Raw genomic sequence first — 14011 nt, 5'->3', positions numbered from 1 at the left:
TGAAAGACTGTTCATAATGTTAAGACGCCTCAATCTTTCTTCCTCTTCAAACCCTCTCCTCCTACTGAACTGTGAGGTTTCCAGATCAAGAGAACCCATACCTGAGTAACTCATCCAGATCTGGTATAGATCACGAGATACCGGTCTTTGAGGCCAATTCTGTAATTGGATGAATGTCTGGTAGTCCTGGAAGACTTTGGCAGTTGGAAGCTGGCTGTGAATCGTGGCAGACTGTTGTGACAGTGGGTCTGGGCAGTTTCTCTCACCCACGTGCATGCATGCCACTCCCACCGTCAAGCAGTAGACTCTGTTTTTCTCCCCATAAGTCTTTGGTTGGTCCTGTGACTTGATATGATCAATAGAATGTATCTAGAGTGATGTTTAGTAAATTCCCAGCCTAGCTGGTAAAGAGTCCTTGCAGCATCAGTTTTCTCCTTGTTAGAAGCCAGCTGCCCTGTAAAGAAGCCCATGATAGGCTGGTGAATAATGAAAGACCATATGAAGAGAAAGTGGCCAGGAGAACTATCTCAGTCAGTAACTAGTATCAAAACTTTAGGAATGTGGTGAGGCTATCATGAACTCTCTGATTTCAGTTGAATCACCCTAGCTGACACCATGTGGAGATGAGAAGAGTACCCTCCTATACCTCCCCCACAAAAACTGAACACTCTTCAGATTCCTGACTCAAAGACTTTCATGGAAATAAGATGATTAGTATTTTAAGATGTTAAGTGTTAGTCTTCTTTTATAAAAATAGTTAATGAGACTATCCCCTATTTGAATAATGTGTTATAGAAAGATAAAGGAAGAAGTCATGAAATAATTAAAGAAACTTTTGTTTAACATGACGATAATAAGCTTTTAACCATAAAGGCCATCCATTAGATGTCCAATGTAATGGATGAAAGTAGAGTGACATAAAAATTTGTTGGGAAATTTATGAGTAATACAGATGATGAGAGGCTCTAAAAATAGAAAAGAATCAGTTTATATACAAATGACCAAGAATCAGAATTGATTCTGAATCAATTAAAAAAAAATCAACTTTTGCAGAATTATTAGAAGCTACAAGAAAAGTGAACAATGTCTTCAAAATTCTGGAGGAAGATAATTTGAAAGCTAAAATCCCATGTCCAGCCAAATTATCCATTATATGTAAGAGTAGATTAAAGACATTTTCAAACATGCAAGGTCCTAACATTTTTTTTTAACTTCATCGACACTGTCGCTACTAGAGGGAAGCCAGCACAGAGAAGAGGCAAAGGTAATGATTCTGTGGTGGTGATCCCAGGATGTTTGCTGTGTGCATGTCTAGGGAGCAACCAATCCAGACTTTTTCATGGTCACAGTGCTCTGTAAGAGAGGAATCCAGAAAGATAAGTGAAATTCTTAAAGCAGCTAATGTGGTTGCACATGTTAGAAGAGATTTAAAATTTTAAGAGAGTTAGTATTGAATTAATTCTAAGTCAGTAGAAAATACTGAGGTTAAATCATGGAGAGAAAAGAAATAGAATGCAGAGAAGAGCATAAGAGGCACACATATAAGTGGAGTCTGTGAAGGGATGGAGTGAATGGGGCAAAAGCAACATTTGAGGAGGTAATACTCACTGAAGATTTTCCCAAACTGCAAAAGACATAAAGTCTTATATTCAAGAAATGCTGTAAACCTCCAAGTAGGAAAAATATAAAATAAATCTCATCTAGATGCAATATACTAAAAATACTAAAAAAAAATACTAGAAAATCTTTGCAAATAATCAGAGTTTTAGAAACAGACTTTACAAAGGAGCAGCAGTAAACTCATGGCAGATAAAAGCCAGATGAGAGTGGAATGAGATCTCTAAGGTGCTGAAAGAAAATAACTGGCAAGATAGAATTCTGCATCCAGCAAAAATAACCTTCAAAATGAAGGTTAAATAAAGCTGATTCTAGATAAATAAAAAATGAAAGAATTTGTAATTAGCAGACTTATACTAAAAGAAATGCTGCAGAGTTCTTCAGGTGGAACATAAATAATCCCAGATAGAAACCCAGAAATACATGAAGGAATGAAGAACACTGGAAGGAGTAAACATGTAGATAACATTAAATGTGTATTGACTGTATGGAACAATGTCTTGTGGAGCTTGACATGTATGTAGAATGAAAATTTATGACAATAATTCAAAAGATAGGAGCAGAAAAATGGAGTTTACATTATCTAGTATTATCTAGCATTATCTAGGAAGTTACAAAATAATTTGTATTAGATATAAGTCAAGGATGTGTTACGAACTCAAGAAAGCCAAAAAGAAGAATAAAAGAATTTTCAACTAATAATCCTTTTGATTAATCCAAAAGAAAACCAGAGAAGAGGAAAAAAGAAACACAAAACAGATAAGACAAATAAAAAACAAATTGTAGTGTATTAGAAGTAAATGCAATTGTATCAGTCCCTACATTAAATGTAAACGGTCTAAATACTAAATTTTAAAAACAAAAATTATAAAGCTGTATTAAAAGTAAACCTGTATTCTACTTAGAAGAGATATACCTTCAATATGAAGACATGGAAAAGTCAAAAGAAAAAGAGAAAGATGAAAGATACTCTATACATATCCTATTCAAATCAAAACTAGTATTTTTAGAATAACCAGACAAAATGGAGTAGACAGGAAGCATTTTAAAGAGAGATCTTTTTTTTCAGTACTAAAGGGTCATCTCATCAGAAAGATAAAGTAATTCTAAGTTGCTTTAGACATACACATGTATATACATATTTTTAAAACATATAAAGCAAAACCAGGCAGGACTGAAAGGAAAAATTGAAGAAAGTCTACATTTATACCGGGAGATTTTAACATAACTATCTCAACTGATAGTACATATAGATGAAGATCAGTAAATTTAAAAATCCAAACAACTTGATTAGTTAGCTTTATGTAATTGATACGTCTGACAAATAATGCTTTCTCTTTTCTATTCCGATGCTTCAGTCTGGAAACTTTTTATTGATATGTATTTTAGTTATTGCACTAATCCTCTGTTGTGTATGTCTAATCCATATTTTTTGAATATATTAATAACAGCTATTTAGAAATTTTGTGTCTGAGAAGTAAAATGTCTGAACTATCCATAGATTTATTACTTTGAAAAACATTTTTGGGGAATTTTCAGTTTTTTGTTGTTCATTTATTATTCAGTTATTTTATTAGTATGCCACATATTTAATTGAATGTTTAACATTGTGTATTAAAGGTTACAAGGGCTTTTTCTAAAAATGTATTTTTTTTATGGCGATAAGAGAACAAACAGAGCACCTTAATCCTGTCAGGGTTTGCCTTGAGGTTTTATTAAAGTTGATATGTTTTAGTTTTTTCTTGTTCCTTTTGGGGTCTTAACTGAAAACCTGGGGTGTTTGCCAACACCACTTCATTCCTGAATTCCAGCTTTTGTTTCCTCAGCACTGTACAGTTGCTACAATATCTGCTTAGCTCATTAGCACCCCAGCTGCTGTTTTCTTCTGGATTTCTTGGAGTCTTGCCTTGTATATGCAAAGCTTAGCAGTTGTCAGACTTCTTAAGGGAAGATTGAATGCAGATTTCTTTTGGCTTTCTCTTCTTCAGTTCCCTGCTCTCCATGATTATTTTTCCTTGAAGTCCCAGTTGCTTTAGATTCAATGAACTCAGTATCTGTCTGAGCTAGATAGGACTGGTGGTTTCTACAAGGAGTCACTTTGCCTGCACTGTGAATTCCAGCAGTCTTCAGGGAAAATTCTAGGGTGAATGTGGATCTCATATTGTTGCCTCTATTCTCAGGAATTGTAATTCCTCAAATCTTGCCTATATTGGTTGCTTTCCAGTGCCTTTAAACAATTCATTTATATATTTTGTCTAGCTCTTGTAGTTGTGTTTGACAGGAAGATTAATTTTAATACAGGCTACTTACTTTCTTACGGCTGTAACTGTAAATTGAAATACATATTCAAGCACACATGGAACATTTACCAAAATTGACATGCTGAGCCATTAAACGTTTCAACAGCTGTTAGATGATTGAACTCATTCTGTCTGAACACAGTGGAATGAAGTTAGAAATTAATTATAAAAAGATAGCTGTGCAATTCTCAAATTTTTATAGCTTTGGAATATATTTCTGAAAAGTCCACAAGTCAGGGAAGAAGTCATGATAAAATTAGAAAATGTCAGTTGAAAGAAAATGAACATTTAAAAATCTTTGGGTCTGGTTAAAGCTATGCTTTGAGGAAAATTTCTAGCCTCAATTATACCAACTACAAAGAAGGAAAACCTATAATCCACATTTTGTCCATCTCAAGAAATTAGAAAAGAACAAGTTAGACCCAAGGAACATGGAAATAAAAGGTTTATAGGTGAGAACACAGAGAAATTAACAAAGCCAAAATGTAATTATTCAGATAGACTAATAAAATTAACAGATTTCTAGTAATAGCAAGAAAGAAAGGAGATAAGGCCTAGTACCAGGAATTAAACAAGGGCATTGATAGAGATCCCAAAAATATTAAAATTATGACCAATATTATACACTAAATTTAGAAACTTAGAAGAAATTGATAACTTGAAAAATGTAACAAAAATTGCATAGCAAGAATTAGAAAAACTTGAAGGAACTTTTAAGTATAAAAGAGAATGTGGGTTAATAGTGAAACATTTTTTCATAAAGAAAATTCCAGGTCACGATGGCTTCACTTGTGAAGTCTTCCAAAGATTTTAGGTAAAGATAGCTTCAATCTTAAAGAAAATCTTCCTCGGAATAAGAGAGAGATCATTTTATAACCTTAATATCAAAACCTAAAAGGATATTACAATAAAGCAACATTTCATCTTGAACACAAACAAAATATTAGTGAATTAAATATAGTGCTAAATAAAAATGATAACAGCAGTTAGGTTAGGATTATCTCAGTGCTTTTTAAATTATTGGTTTTATTGACTTGAATTTAATACTACTTTATTAATGACATTTGTGAAAATTCTGGAGTGTAAAAACAGTGGTGTGAAATATAGTTTTGAGCTTTGGGCACATCTCTGAAATTATTTTAAGTATTTAGAAGTTCTCTGATAGTTTAAATAATGATTTACTGTTTTTAAGAAGTATCCTTATTTATGGGAATGATTTTTCAATATAGTTTTTACTGAAGTTTTCATTAAAAATGTGATTTGTCTACAACTAATTTTGTAGTGTTTAACAGACCTCTGTTATAGTTTCTGTTTTGATATACTCTTCTTTTTTATTTTATTTATTTATTTATTTATTTTTTACTTTATTTTACAATACTGTATTGGTTTTGCCATACATTGACATGACTCCACCACAGGTGTACATGCATTCCTAAACATGAACCCCCCTCCCACCTCCCTCCCCATAACATCTCTCTGGGTCATTACCATGCACCAGCCCCAAGCATGCTGTATCCTGCGTCGGACATAGACTGGCGATTCGATTCTTACATGATAGTATACATATTACAATGCCATTCTCCCAAATCAGCCCACCCTCTCCCTCTCCCTCAGAGTCCAAAAGTCCGCTATACACATCTGTGTCTTTTTTGCTGTCTTGCATACAGGGTCGTCACTGCCATCTTTCTAAATTCCATATATATGTGTTAGTATACTGTATTGGTGTTTTTCTTTCTGGCTTACTTCACTCTGTATAATCGGCTCCAGTTTCATCCATCTCATCAGAACTGATTCAAATGAATTCTTTTTAACGGCTGAGTAATACTCCATTGTGTATATGTACCACAGCTTTCTTATCCATTCATCTGCTGATGGACATCTAGGTTGTTTCCATGTCCTGGCTATTATAAACAGTGCTGCGATGAACATTGGGGTACATGTGTCTCTTTCAATTCTGGTTTCCTTGGTGTGTATGCCTAGCAGTGGGATTGCTGGGTCATAAGGTAGTTCTATTTGCAATTTTTTAAGGAATCTCCACACTGTTCTCCAAAGTGGCTGTACTAGTTTGCATTCCCACCAACAGTGTAGGAGGGTTCCCTTTTCTCCACACCCTCTCCAGCATTTATTGCTTGCAGATTTTTGGATTGCAGCCATTCTGACTGGTATGAAGTGGTACCTCACTGTGGGTTTGATTTGCATTTCTCTAATAATGAGTGATGTTGAGCATCTTTTCATGTGTTTGTTAGCCATCCGTATGTCTTCTTTGGAGAAATGTCTATTTAGTTCTTTGGCCCATTTTTTGATTGGGTCATTTATTTTTCTGGAGTTGAGCTGCAGGAGTTGCTTGTATATTTTTGAGATTAGTTGTTTGTCAGTTGCTTCATTTGCTATTATTTTCTCCCATTCAGAAGGCTGTCTTTTCACCTTGCTTATATTTTCCTTTGTTGTGCAGAAGCTTTTAAGTTTAATTAGATCCCATTTGTTTATTTTTGCTTTTATTTCCAGAATTCTGGGAGGTGGATCATAGAGGATCCTGCTGTGATTTATGTTGGAGAGTGTTTTGCCTATATTCTCCTCTAGGAGTTTTATAGTTTCTGGTCTAACATTTAGATCTTTAATCCATTTTGAGTTAATTTTCGTGTGCGGTGTTAGGAAGTGTTCTAATTTCATTCTTTTACAAGTGGTTGACCAGTTTTCCCAGCACCACTTGTTAAAGAGATTGTCTTTACTCCATTGTATATTCTTGCCTCCTTTGTCAAAGATAAGGTGTCCATATGTGTGCGGATTTATCTCTGGGCTTTCTATTTTGTTCCATTGATCTATATGTCTGTCTTTGTGCCAGTACCATACTGTCTTGATGACTGTGGCCTTGTAGTAGAGCCTGAAGTCAGGCAAGTTGATTCCTCCAGTTCCATTCTTCTTTCTCAAGATTGCTTTGGCTATTCGAGGTTTTTTGTATTTCCATACAAATCTTGAAATTATTTGTTCTAGTTCTGTGAAAAATATCGCTGGCAGCTTGATAGGGATTGCATTGAATTTGTAAATTGCTTTGGGTAGTATACTCATTTTCACTATATTGATTCTTCCGATCCATGAACATGGTATATTTCTCTATCTATTAGTGTCCTCTTTGATTTCTTTCATCAGTGTTTTATAGTTTTCTATATATAGGTCTTTAGTTTCTTTAGGTAGATATATTCCTAAGTATTTTATTCTTTTTGTTGCAACGGTGAATGGAATTGTTTCCTGAATTTCTTTTTCTACTTTCTCATTATTAGTGTATAGGAATGCAAGGGATTTCTGTGTGTTGATTTTATATCCTGCAACTTTACTATATTCATTGATTAGCTCTAGTAATTTTCTGGTGGAGTCTTTAGGGTTTTCTATGTAGAGGATCATGTCGTCTGTAAACAGTGAGAGTTTTACTTCTTCTTTTCCAATTTGGATTCCTTTTATTTCTTTTTCTGCTCTGATTGCTGTGGCCAAAACTTCCAGAACTATGTTGAATAGTAGTGGTGAAAGTGGGCACCCTTGTCTTGTTCCTGACTTTAGGGGAAATGCTTTCAATTTTTCACCATTGAGGATAATGTTTGCTGTGGGTTTGTCATAGATAGCTTTTATTATGTTGAGGTATGTTCCTTCTATTCCTGCTTTCTGGAGAGTTTTTATCATAAATGGATGTTGAATTTTGTCAAAGGCCTTCTCTGCCTCTATTGAGATAATCATATGGCTTTTATTTTTCAATTTGTTAATGTGGTGAATTACATTGATTGATTTGCAGATATTGTAGAATCCTTGCATCCCTGGGATAAAGCCCACTTGGTCATGGTGTATGATCTTTTTAATGTGTTGTTGGATTCTGATTGCTAGAATTTTGTTGAGGATTTTTGCATCTATGTTCATCAGTGATATTGGCCTGTAGTTTTCTTTTTTTTTGTGGCATCTTTGTCAGGTTTTGGTATTAGGGTGATGGTGGCCTCATAGAATGAGTTTGGAAGTTTACCTTCCTTTGCAGTTTTCTGGAAGAGTTTGAGGAGGATAGGTGTTAGCTCATCTCGAAATTTTTGGTAGAATTCAGCTGTGAAGCCGTCTGGACCTGGGCTTTTGTTTGCTGGAAGATTTCTGATTACAGTTTCAATTTCCATGCTTGTGATGGGTCTGTTAAGATTTTCTATTTCTTCCTGGTTCAGTTTTGGAAAATTGTACTTTTCTAGGAATTTGTCCATTTCTTCCACGTTGTCCACTTTATTGGCATATAACTGCTGATAGTAGTCTCTTATGATCCTTTGTATTTCTGTGTTGTCTGTTGTGATCTCTCCATTTTCATTTCTAATTTTATTGATTTGATTTTTCTCCCTTTGTTTCTTGATGAGTCTGGCTAATGGTTTGTCAATTTTATTTATCCTTTCAAAGAACCAGCTTTTGGCTTTGTTGATTTTTGCTATGGTCTCTTTTGTTTCTTTTGCATTTATTTCTGCCCTAATTTTTAAGATTTCTTTCCTTCTACTAACTCTGGGCTGGTCCAATTCTTCCTTTCCTAGTTGCTTTAGGTGTAGAGTTAGGTTATTTGTTTGACTTTTCTCTTATTTCTTGAGGTATGCCTGTATTGCCATGAACTTTCCTCTTAGCACTGCTTTTATAGTGTTCCACAGGTTTTGGGTTGTTGGGTTTTCATTTTCATTAGTTTTTATGCATATTTTGATTTCTTTTTTGATTTCTTCTGTGATTTGTTGGTTATTCAGAAGTGTGTTGTTCAACCTCCATATGTTGGAATTTTTAATAGTTTTTCTCCTGTAATTGAGATCTAATCTTAATGCATTATGGTCAGAAAAGATGCTTGGAATGATTTTGATTTTTTTGAATTTATCAAGTTTAGATTTATGGCCCAGGATGTGATCTATCCTGGAGAATGTTCCATGAGCACTTGAGAAAAAGGTGGAATTCATTGTTTTGGGGTGAAATGTCCTATAGATATCAATTAGGTCTAACTGATCTAATGTATCATTTAAAGTTTGTGTTTCTTTGTTGATTTTCTGTTTAGTTGATCTGTCCATAGGTGTGAGTGGGGTATTAAAGTCTCCCACTATTATTGTGTTATTGTTGATTTCCCCTTTCATACTTGTTAGCATTTGTCTTACATATTGTGGTGCTCCTATATTGGGTGCATATATATTTATAATTGTTATATCTTCTTCTTGGATTGATCCTTTGATCATTATGTAGTGGCCTTCTTTGTCTCTTTTCACAGCCTTTGTTTTAAAGTCTATTTTATCGGATATGAGTATTGCCACTCCTGCTTTCTTTTGGTCTCTATTTGCGTGGTATATCTTTTTCCAGCCCTTCACTTTCAGTCTGTATGTGTCCCTTGTTTTGAGGTGGGTCTCTTGTAAGCAGCATATAGATGGGTCTTGTTTTTGTATCCATTCGGCCAGTCTTTGCCTTTTGGTTGGGGCGTTCAACCCATTTATGTTTAAGGTAATTATTGATAAGTACGATCCTGTTACCATTTACTGTATTGTTTTGGGTTCAGGTTTATACACCCTTTTTGTGTTTCCTGTCTAGGGAATATCCTTTAGAATTTGTTGGAGAGCTGGTTTGGTGGTGCTGAATTCTCTCAGCTTTTGCTTGTCTGTAAAGCTTTTGATTTCTCCTTCATATTTGAATGAGATCCTTGCTGGGTACAGTAATCTGGGCTGTAGGTTATTTTCTTTCATCACTTTAAGTATGTCTTGCCATTCCCTCCTGGCCTGAAGAGTTGCTATTGAAAGATCAGCTGTTATCCTTATGGGAATCCCCTTGTGTGTTATTTGTTGTTTTTCCCTTGCTGCTTTTAATATTTGTTCTTTGTGTTTGATCTTTGTTAATTTGATTAATATGTGTCTTGGGGTGTTTCGCCTTGGGTTTATCCTATTTGGAACTCTGTGTGTTTCTTGGACTTGGGTGATTATTTCCTTCCCCATTTTAGGGAAGTTTTCAACTATTATCTCCTCAAGGATTTTCTTATGGTTTTTCTTTTTGTCTTCTTCTTCTGGGACTCCTATAATTCGAATGTTGGAGCATTTCATATCGTCCTGGAGGTCTCTGAGATTGTCCTCATTTGTTTTAATTCGTTTTTCTTATTTCCTCTCTGATTCATTTATTTCTACCATTCTATCTTCTATTTCACTAATCCTATCTTCTGCCTCCATTATTCTGCTATTTGTTGCCTCCAGAGTGTTTCTGATCTCATTTATTGCGTTATTCATTATATATTGACTCTTTCTTATTTCTTCTAGATCCTTGTTAAACCTTTCTTGCATCTTCTCAATCCTTGTCTCTAGGCTATTTATCTGTGATTCCATTTTGATTTCAAGATTTTGGATCATTTTCACTATCAATATTCGGAATTCTTTCTCAGGTAGATTCCCTAGCTCTTCCTCTTTTGTTTGGTTTGGTAGGCAACTCTCCTGTTCCTTTACCTGCTGAGTATTCCTCTGTCTCTTCATCTTGATTATATTGCTGCATTTGGGGTGGCCTTTTTATATTCTGGTAATTTGTGGAGTTCTCTTTATTATGGAGCTTCCCCACTGTGGGTGAGGTTGTATCAGTGGCTTGTCTAGGTTTCCTGGTTAGGGAGGCTTGAGCTGGAGTTCTGGTGGGTGGAGCTGGGTTTCTTCTCTCTGGAGTGCAGTGGAGTGACCAGTAATGGGTTATGAGATGTCAAAGGTTTTGGAGTAACTTTGAGCTGCCTGTATATTGAAGCTCAGGGGTGTGTTCCTGTGTTGCTGGAGAATTTGTGTGGTATGTCTTGTTCTGGAACTTGTTGGTCCTTGGGTGGAGCTTGGTTTCAGTGTAGGCATGGAGGCATTTGATGAGCTCCTATTGCTTAGTGTTCCCTGAATTCAGGAGTTCTCTGATGTTTTCAGACTTTGGACTTAAGCCTCCTGCTTCTGGTTTTCAGTTTTATTTTTACAGTAGCCTCTAGACTTCTCCATCTTTACAGCACCGATGATAAAACATCTAGGTTAAAGATGAAAAGTTTCTCCACATTGAGGGACACTCAGAGAGGTTCACTGTTTTTGAAGACAATGGTCTGCTTTTCTGGTTGCCTGATGTCCTCTGCCAGCCTACAGAAGTTGTTTTGTGGAGTTTGCTCAGTGTTGAAATGTTCTTTTGAGGAATTTGTGAGGGAGAAAGTGGTCTTCCCGTCAGTGTGGGTAGGGCAGATCAGTGTCTACCAGTTCTGACTCTCACTACCTCATTAAGTCTCACTTCTGCTCCATTTCCCACTGACACTAGGGGTGGGGAAAAGTAGAGTGCTGACTAATCCAGTTCCGACTGCCTTGTTTAATGTCATTTGGAGGTAGAAACTCAGCTCACTGTTCAACTTTGCTGACACTGTTTTGGTGAGGGAGTCGGACCATCTATTTCTACCACGTGGGCAATGGAAGTTCAACTCTCTACTTACCCCTATTGAAACCATGAGGTGCAAGTTTTCCACTGATGGTTGGCTGAATAGAAGGAGGTTTGCCAAAATGGTTATTTTCTTAGGTCATCGTTTCCTCTGCCCTTCGGCTTGGCAAAACAAGTTTTGCTGATGCCTGTTTTGTGTGTATCACTTGTTCTTTCTGGGTTGGAGGCCTTTGTACCATCCTGTCATATATAGGAAACAATTGGGAAACAACAGAGAACTCATTACTATGCTGCTTTTAACTCCCAGGGTCACTAGGCAGTCCACCTATCTTTCTGTCTTTTAAAATCTTCCTGTGCTTATTTTGTGTGTTTTTCCAGAATTCTTAGTTGTAAGAAGGAGGACCTGGAAATACAAGTCAGTCCACTCCATCTTGGCCAGAACTAGATAGCTTCATATTAATTTTGATATGCTACATTTTAGCCTATAAACTTTTAAAAATTATGGCTATTAACTGTATATGTGTATACCTCAGGTTGTGACACTTTGAACCGTTGTAGTAGAAGATTCATATTTATTTTGGGCTATTTTGCTCTGTGTCTTTGGACATAGGCCCTCATTTTTTTATGTGTATGGTAAAATACTGAACTAGATCGTCGAGTGTTCAATTAACATTCTATAATCTTATGATCATTAAAATAGTTTTATTTTTCCTTTTTTGCTAAGTTAGTGTACTTTTGGTACTAAAGGGAAAAGTACTTGGACTTTGGAGCTAGGCTTATGTTTGGATTCTGAAAGATGGAGAGGCAGTTTTTACATATCCATTAGACCATTGACATCAGAACCAGTTTGCCTGGACTTACATCTTGGCTTTACCTTTTGTCTCAGTTTCCACATTGGTAATATGGGAATGGTAGTACTGATCTTAGGGAAAGATTAAAAGAGTTATATCTAAGGCACTTATAACAGTGGTAGCACATAGTATACATTCAGTTCAGTTCAGTCGCTCAATCATGTCCGACTCTCTGTGACCTCATGGACTGTAGCACGCCAGGCTTCCCTGTCCATCACCAACTCCTAGAGCTTACTCAAACTCATATCCATTGAGTCAGTGATGGCATCCAACCATCTCATCCTCTGTTGTCCCCTTCTCCTCCCACCTGCAATCTTTCCCAGCATCAAGGTCTTTTCCAATGAGTCCTTCGCATCAGATGGCCAGAGTTTTGGAGTTTCAGCTTCAGTATCAGTCCTTCCAATGAATAGTCAGGACTGATTTCCTTTATGATGAACTGGTTGGATCTCCTTGCAGTCCAAGGGATTCTCAAGAGTCTTCTCCAACACCACAGTTCAAATGCATCAGTTCTTCAGTGCTCAGCTTTCTTTATAGTCCAACTCTCACATCCATACATGACTACTGGAAAAACCATAGCTTTGACTAGACGGTTCTTTATTGGCAAAGTAATGTCTCTGCTTTTTAATATGCTATCTAGGTTGGTCATAGCTTTTCTTCCAAGGAGCAAGTGCTTTTTAATTTCATGGCTGCAGTCACCATCTGCAGTGATTTTTTTTTAGCCCAACAAAATAAAGTCTCTCACTGTTTCCATTGTTTCCCTGTCTATTTGCCATGAAGTGATGGGACCAGATGCCATGATCTTAGTTTTCTGAATGTTGAGTTTTAAATGAACTTTTTCACTCTCCTCTTTCACTTTCATCAAGAGGCTCTTTAGTTATTCACTTTCTGCCACGGAAAACTAACCAAACTGATCACATGGACAACAGCCTTGTCTAACTCAGTGAAACTATGAATCATGCCGTGTAGGGCTACCCAAGATAGACAGGTCATGGTTGAGAGTTCTGATAAAACGTGGTCTACTGGAGAAGTGAATGGCAAACCACTTTAGTATTCTTGCCTTGAGAACCCCATGAACAGCATGAAAAGGCAAAAAGATAGGACAATGAAAGATGAACTCCCCAGGTCGGTAGGTACCCAATATGCTATGGGAGATCAGTGGAGAAATAACTCCAGAAAGAGTGAAGAGATGGAGCCAAAGCAAAAACAGTACCCAGTTGTGGATGTGACTGGTGATGTAAGTTAAGTCCAATGCCATAAAGAGCAATATTGCATAGGAACCTGGACTGTTAGGTCCATGAATCAAGGCGAATTGGAAGTGGTCAAACAGGAGATGGCAAGAGTGAACATCGACATTTTAGGAATCAGTGAACTAAAATGGACTGGAATGGGTGAATTTAACTCAGATGACAATTATATCTACTACTGTGGGCAAGAATCCCTTAGAAAAAATGGAGTAGCCATCATAGTCAACAAAAGAGTTTGAAATGCAGTACTTGGATACAGTCTCAAAATCAGCAGAATGATCTCTCTTTGTTTCTAAGGCAAACCATTCAGTATCACAGTAATCCAAGTCTATGCCCTAACCAGTAATGGTATGCATTATATAAATGTTGCTTTCTGACTGTGGGGCCTTAGGTCAGTCTTAATCTCAGTTTTATCATTTGTAAGATAAGGATAATTATACCTACCCTGTGAGGTCATAGGAATTAGATAACACACACACACACACAGACACAGACACACACACACACACGCACATGTGAATACACTTTGAATAGTAATCAGTGTCATGTTTATAGCTTAGTTATAGTCAATGGGAATTAGATTGTAAAATATTTTTATTTTATAGGT

At 36.3% G+C, this 14011-nt stretch overlaps 1 protein-coding gene across 2 annotated transcripts in view; it reads left to right on the top strand.

Moving 5' to 3' along the window:
* Positions 1 to 14011, top strand: part of SCAPER (S-phase cyclin A associated protein in the ER) — a 401024-nt gene that overhangs the window by 84394 nt on the left and 302619 nt on the right. The window lies entirely within an intron of this gene.

The sequence above is a fragment of the Ovis canadensis genome, chromosome 18, assembly GCF_042477335.2.
Source record: "Ovis canadensis isolate MfBH-ARS-UI-01 breed Bighorn chromosome 18, ARS-UI_OviCan_v2, whole genome shotgun sequence".
Lineage (NCBI taxonomy): Eukaryota > Metazoa > Chordata > Mammalia > Artiodactyla > Bovidae > Ovis > Ovis canadensis.
This window is presented reverse-complemented; position numbering and strand designations above follow the sequence as displayed.